Here is a 7873-nt window from a genome sequence, read left to right as displayed (position 1 = left end):
AACAAGAAAAGGGAGATTGGAAATGCTTATAGGGCATCACATTAGATGATTATCAGGGAAGGTCCAACAGAGAAGTTGATATTTAAGTAGACTTATAAGAAATGAGACAGTAGGGCTGGGCACGGTGGCACATGTCTGTAATCCCAGCACTTTGGGAGGCCGAGGCGGGTGGATCGTTTGAAGTCAGGAGTAGAAACCCCGTCTCTACTAAAAATACAAAAATTAGCCGGGCGGTAGTGGCACACTCCTGTAATCCCAGCTACTTGGGAGAATGAGGCAGGAGAATTTCTTGAGCCTGGGAGGTGGAGTTTGCGGTGAGTGGAGATTGCATCGCTGCACTCCAGTCTGGGTGACAGAGTGAGACTCTGTCTTAAAAAAAAAGAAATGAGAGAATAAGGTTTGTGGAACATTCCAGGTAGAGTGAATAGCCAATGCAACAAGTCTAAAGTGGAAGGGAGGGTGCCTGGCTGGCTTGTTCAGGAACAGCAAGGATGCAGGTGTAGGTGGAAGAGAGAGAAGAAGAAGGGGCAGAACTAGATTAAGTCAAAGGGGGAGGGCTGGGAAATCATCTAAGACCATTATAAGAACTTTGGCTTTGACTCCCAATGAAATGAGTAGATAAGTGAATAATAATCTTTTGTTATTCAGATTTCAAAAGAATCAAACTTGACTGCTAGGGAGGGAAAGGTGGAAGCAGGGAGATCAGTTAGGAGACAGCCTCCCTTACAAGTTAGGGAGGACAATGACTCTGATGACTAGGGCAGTAGTAGAGATGGTGGAAACATGCAGATTCTGGATATATTCTGAACGTACAAACGACAGGACTGCCTGTTAAATTGGATATGGGGTATAACAGAAAAGGAGTCATAAGGATGACTTCATGTTTTTTGGCTTGAAAGAATGGAGGTGGAGAAAGCCATGAGTGGTAAAGCTTTTGGAAGGAGAATCAGAAATGTAGTACTGGACATATTCAGTCTGAGATGAATTTTGGACATCCAAGTGGTGGGGATGTCAAGTGGGCAGTAGGGTATATGAGTCTGGGGTTCAGGAGAGATGTCTGAAGTCTGGGAGATATAAATTTGGGAGCTGTTGGCTGGACATGGTGGCTCATGCCTGTAATCCCAGCATTTTGGGAGGCCGAGGCGGGCAGATCATGAGGTCAGGAGATCGAGACCATCCTGGCTAACGTGGTGAAACCTCATCTCTACTAAAAATACAAAAAATTAGCTGGGCATGGTGGCACGTGCCTGCAGTCCCAGCTACTTGGGAAGCTGAGGCAGGAGAATCGCTTGAACCCGAGAGGTGGAGGTTGCAGTGAGCCTAGACTGTACCATTGCACTCTAGCCTGGGTAACAGAGCAAGACTCCATTTCAAAAAAAAAACAAAACAAAACTGGGAGCTGTTGGCTGGGCATGGTGGTGCACACCTGTAATCCCAGCACTTTGGGAGGCCAAGGCAGGCAGATCACAAGGTCAAGAGATCGAGGCCATCCTGGCCAACATGGTGAAACCCCGTGTCTACTAAAAATACAAAAATTAGCTGGGCGTGGTGGCATGCGACTGTAGTCTCAGCTACTTGGGAGGCTGAGGCAGGAGAATCACTCGAACCCAGGAGGCAGTGGTTGCAGTGAGCTGAGATCATGCCACTGCACTCCAGCCTGGTGACAGAGCAAGACTCCGTCTCAAAAATAAATAAATAAATAAATAAATAAATATAAAAATAAATAAAATAAAATAAAATAAAAAAATAAATCTGGGAGCTGTCAACATATGGATGGTATTTAAAAGCATGCTGCTGGATGAGATCATCAAGGGACTGAGTCTGTAGACAGAAGAAAGAGTGGACGAGTGAACCCTGTCACACACTGTTAATAAAAGGTCAGGAAGAAAAGGAAGAACTAGGAAAAGGAAACTAAGGATGCCTGATGAGGAAGGAGGAAAACCAGAAGAGTTTGGTGTCCTGGAAGCTAATTATTTCTTTATTTTATTTATTTATTTTTTTGAGATGGAGTCTCACTCTGTTGCCCAGGTTGGAGTGCAGTGGTGCGATCTTGGCTCACTGCAAGCTCCGCCTCCCAGGTTCATGCCATTCTCCTGCCTCAGCCTCCCCAGAAGCTGGGACTACAGGAGCCCACCACCACGCCCGGCTAATTTTTTTTTGTATTTTTAGTAGAGACAAGGTTTCACCGTGTTAGCCAGGATGGTCTCGATCTCCTGACCTCGTGATCTGCCCGCCTCGGCCTCTCAAAGTGCTGGGATTACAGGCGTAAGCCACGGTGCCCAGCCGAAGCTAATTATTTCATGATACATCAAGGCAAAGGCTATGACAAATGCTACTAATACATCAAATTTATTTTACTGTGGTTCAAGCTCTTTCTCACTTCAGTGTAACCCAGAAATTTCCAAACTTGGACAACCCCAAATAATTTAGTGTTTAGGGGTCATTCTTTCAATTCGAAATGGCCTGAGACCCATTTCTAACCACTGTGGGAAGTCCTGAGACCTCAGTTTCTCCAAGGATTTTTAAGGTTGCTTCTGTGTCTCCTGCAGATGGGATGCAGCCTGCTTGTCCCCTGTCCCCTGTTCCTTTGGCTATTTCCTTTTTGCCTCATCATGTGCCACTCCTCATCCTTCATTCCTCCAAATGATCCACCACCAACATGGTTGAGTGTATCCAAATTGCATGAAAGGTTTAGTTAATGGAAGGCTATATCACAAAGCAGAAAACTTCAAACTCAATACATAGATGATTGCTTAAAGAAATTTAGCAGCCATTCTCTACTACAGTAGGGAGCTTCTCCATGGCCATGTCTTCCAGTAGGCCCCTGTCTCCTGCCATGTTTCTGGAATGCTTCTCATCTCAGTTCTCTTCGTTAACCTTTCCCTACTTCTTTCTTTCCTAGGCCTCATTCTCTTTCTCTAGGGCATCCAATGAAAATCCAAATTTATTTGATTTTATTATTTGGAGTAACTGATCTCTCTTGTATTGTCCTGGCCTACACGTGTTAAACCCTGGGAGTTGACCTTTCTTAACCAAAAAGCTCCATCTGGATGTTTACCTCAATGAAACAAGCTCACTAGCAATAAATTATACCACATTCTTGGAAACCAGAAAGGTTACAGATTTTATTAATAATTTTTCCTGTCTGTTAAATATAACAGAAAAAACATTGTCACTAACAACCAGGAGAGAGAGTACAGCATAGTAGTTAAGAATACAGGTTCTGGAATCAGTACATCTACATTTAAACTCTTCCAATTTACTTGGACAACTCTAAGCCTTAGTTTCCTCATCTCTAAAAGGGGGATACTAATAGTACTTACAGGTTTATGGTAATTTATTAAATGGGAAACGTCATGTCAAATCCTTGAAGTTTCTGACACACAGAAATAGCTCAACAGATATTAGTTTTCTGTTAAGTTCCAAGAAATAAATGTAGCAAATGCAAAACCTAATGTTGGCTAGGTGTGGTGGCTCATACCTATAATCCCAGCACTCTGGGAAGCAGGAGGATCACTTGAGCCAGGAGCTCAAGACCAGCCTGGGCAACACAGCAAGACCCTGTCTCAAAAAAAAAAAAAAATTAGCCGGGTGTGGTGGTGTGTCCCTGTAGTCCAAGCTACTTGGGAGGCTGAGGCAGGAGAGGACTGCTTGAGCCCAGGAGTTCGAGGCTGCAGTGAGCTATGATTTTACCACTGTACTCCAGCCTGGGTGACACAGCAAGACCCTATCTCTAAAAAAACAAAACAACCCACCCTCAGTGTTGGTAGGGCTATACAGAACTAGAGATAGGTTTGTATCATAGAATTTTAATGGTACTATATATTGATTCTTTCTTTTTAGACAAATCTCTGGCTGTCTACATGATAGGATATAAACTGTTCATATGTTTTGAAATCTTAATCCCACTTTGTATTCAAGGAGAACATATGAAATAAGTTACTTATGAAGAATGTTTGTAGCACTGCTATTCATAACAATCTCAAATCAGAACTAACCAAAAAGCCCGGCAGTGGGGAAATGGCTAAGAAAATCACAGTCTATAAATGTAATGTAACCCAATGTTACCTTTAAGCACAAGTAAACAGTGATTAAGGTGGAAATTTATAAAAAGCAGAATTAAGATAGTGCTTAGACATGGATTACAACGATATAAAATGTGAAAATCTCTAAGAAGTCAGCAGATAAACTGAAGAGATGTCCACAGTTAGATGTACAAGTTTAGGGAGTTCCCTATTTTCTGTTAGGTTGCTTAAGTTCATCAACCTCTGAGCTTGGTCTTAAGCAAGCATGAATAGTTCTACTGATTAATGTTGCATTTTGACTTCTGCTGCTATGCCAGGGAGGATGATGGGCTGTTTTTTCTTTGATAAACAGCTTCTATGTTCTCATTTATCCATTCAACAAATAACAATGTTTATGTGCCAGGCACTATATGAAACTGCATGGATTCAATAGTGAACGAGTCAGACATGGTTCCCGGCCTCCATGGCTCTTTGATTTAGTGGGAACGAAGGACACAACACCAAAAATCATATGTGATTTGGGCACACTGAAAGGATTCATGATTCTGAAGAATTAACAAGGAAAGCAAATTAGTCAGGTGCACTGGGGATGATTTCTTTGAGGAAGAGATGACATAGAAGATTATCTGTTGAGGACTATGGGAGAGAGTGCAGGAGGGAACAGCAAATGGGGAGACTGGAAAGGGAGAAAAGAATGTGTGTGTTTGAGGAACTAAAAGAAGGCCTGCAGGGCTGGAACACAGGAAACTAAGGCAAGAGTGGTATAGATTGCAAAGAGGCAGGCAAAGTGGGAAGGGACCAGGTTATACAGAGCTTTCTTAAAGATATTGGCAGAATATAAAATGCAGTGGGGCTGAAGAGTATAAGTGGACACTGAAGAGTCCTTTATAAGCTAGTCTAGCAACCCAGATGAGAGGGCATGGTTGTCTGGACTAGAGTGGTAGCATTGGCAATAGAAATACATGGATTTAAAGGTTCTTAAGATGTAGAGCAACGGGACTAGGAGGCTGATAAATGCAAAGTGAGAGGAAAGTCAAGGATGACTCCTAGATTTCTGGCTGGAGCTGGGTTGCACAGTGGTGCCATTTTCCGAGGTGGGGAACACTGATGGAGCAAGTTTGATAAGGCAAGAGCAGTCTGGGGGTTTGTTGGGTTTGAGGAGCCTAAGAAATATCTAAGCGAAGATGACCAGCAGGCAGGTAAATGGATTACAAGTTGAAGTTCAGGAGAGAAGTGTCCATGTGAAGTGCGTCAATCAGTCATTGACCTTGGTAGTGAATGGGAGAGCCTAGCAAGTATGTACAGGCTGAAAAGAAGAGGGCTTATGAGACAAAACCCCGAGAAGCTATAGCAAGTAAAGAAGAAACTGGCAAATAAGAGAGAGATCAAGCTGGGTGTGGTGGCATGTACCTGTAGTCTCAGCTTCTCAGCAGGCTGACGTGGGAGGATTGTTTGAGCCTAGGAATTCAAGGCTGCAGTGAGCTATGATGGTGCCAGCCTGGGTGACAGACCCTGTCAAAAAAAAAAAAATGTGATTTCAGAGAAGAGGAAAACTAGGAAGAGTGGTTTGAGAAGGAGGGTTTAATGTTGCTAAGAGGCCTAAAATAGAAACTACTAGTGATCTTAATGAGAATGTTTTATTAAGTAGTTGGGGCAGAATCTAGATTAAACTGGGTAGAAAAGTGGGAGGGAAGTGAGGAATTGTGATTGACTACAGATACCTCAGAGCTGGCTCTGAAGAAAAGCAAAAGGTCAGTATCTAGAGGGAGACATGGGGTCATGCTTCTATTTATTTTTAAAGATGGGGGAGGCCGGGTGCTGTGGCTCATGCCTGTAATCCTAGCACTTTGGGAGGCCGAGGCAGGTGGATTGCCTGAGCTCAGGAGTTCGAGATCAGCCTGGGCAACATGGTGAAACCTTGCCTCTACTAAAATACAAAAAATTAGCTAGGCGTGGCAGTGTGCGCCTGTAGTCCCTGGTACTTGGGAGGCTGATGCAGAAGAATTGCTTGAACTCGGGAGGTGGAGATTGCAGTGAGTGGAGACTGCAGTGAGCCGAGACTGTGCCACTGCACTCCAGGCTGGGCGACACAGCGAGACTCCATTCCCTCCCATCAAAATAAATAAATAAATAATAGGCTGGGCATGGTGGCTCATGTCTGTAATCCCAGCACTTTGGGAGGCTGAGTTGGGCAGATCACCTGAGGTCACGAGTTTGAGACCAGCCTGGCCAACATGGCAAAAGTCCGCCTCTATTAAAAATACAAAAATTAGCTGGGTGTGGTGGCACCCGCCTGTAATCCCAGCTACTCGGGAGGCTGAGGTAGGACAATCACTTGAACCTGGGAGGTGGAGGTTGCAGTGAGCCGAGATAGTGCCACTGCAATCCCGCCTGGGAGACAGAGCGAGACTCCATCTCAAAAAATAAAATAAAACAAAATAAAATAAAATAAACAGTAAAGGTAGGGGAGATTTTACACACTTAAATGCTGATGGAAAGGAGGCAATAGAGAGAAACTGATGGTGATGATGTGTGTAAAGAAATTGTTTGCAGGATATCCCTGTGCAGATGTAGGGATTAGCCTTAGCTCTGAGGTCACTCTGTAATAGAAGTAAGTGAAGAAGGTGCCAAAACGGGCAGATATAGGTAGGCTTGTAGACCTGGCGTCAGGGAAGTTGAAGGAGTTCATGTCTGACAGCTTCTATTTTCTCTCTAAAGTAGGAGTGAGGGTGGAGGTGAGCATTGTCCAGGTTTGAGGAATGAAGACTGAGATAGCAGCTGTGAGGAGCTGAAGCAGGAGATGACTAGGGAAGAAAAGCCTACTGTAGAAAACCTTGCCTGAGCCTGCATCATGGAGAAAGGGTTTTCTTCTAAATACAAGTTGCTTGGTTTTGGTACACGGAGGACAAAGATCCAGGAAACAGCCTTTGTCTTTTAATGCAAACTGCAGGATGTAAGATTTTTTCCAGAGTAATGATAACTCTTCCCTACTGCTGACACTGAAGATGACTACCACTTCGTTTGACACTCTGAGATGTTAGTTTTTCCCTACATAAGAAAATGTAAGTGTATTCAGAACTTGATTTTTCCGCCAGGCACGGTGGTTCACGCCTCTAATCCCAGCACTTTGGGAGGCTGAGGTGGGCAGATCACTTGAGGCCTGGAGTTCAAGACCAGCCTGGCCAATGTGGAGAAATCCCATCTCTACTGAAAATAGAAAAATTAGCTGGGCATGATGGCGGGCACCTGTAGTCCCAGCTACTCAGGAGGCTGAGGCAGGAGAACTGGTTGAGCCCTGGAGGCGGATGTTGCAGAGAGCCAAGATCACACCACTGAACTCCAGCCTGGGCGACGGAGTGAGACTCCATCTCAAAGTGGAATTTCAGCCTCATATTGGAACTTAGTGACCAATTTTCCCACTATTGTGCAGGGCATCTTTGCTTAGTCCCATTTATTTGATGCAATTCCTTTAAGCCCTCTTTTTTGGAGATTCCCCACGCTGCTGCTCTTGTTCAACTTCCCGTCTTTCATATACATGGAATATTAAAGGTAATTTAACACAGGACTTAAAATGTAGGGTTTTTATTTTATTTTATTTTATTTTTTTTTGAGATGGAGTCTCGCTCTGTCGCCCAGGCTGGAGTGCAATGGCACGATCTCAGCTCACTGCAAGCTCCGCCTCCCGGGTTCACGCCATTCTCCTGTCTCAGCCTCCCGAGTAGGTGGGACTACAAGGTGCCCACCACCACACCCAGCTAATTTCTTTTTGTATTTTTCATAGAGACAGGGTTTCACCATGTTAGCCAGGATGGTCTCGATCTCCCGACCTTGTGATCTGCTCGCCTCGG

This window comes from Gorilla gorilla, chromosome 16 (assembly GCF_029281585.2).
Source record: "Gorilla gorilla gorilla isolate KB3781 chromosome 16, NHGRI_mGorGor1-v2.1_pri, whole genome shotgun sequence".
In the NCBI taxonomy this organism is placed as follows: Eukaryota; Metazoa; Chordata; class Mammalia; order Primates; family Hominidae; genus Gorilla; species Gorilla gorilla.
The sequence above is the reverse complement of the archived record's forward strand: the minus strand, read 5'-3'. Positions refer to the sequence as shown.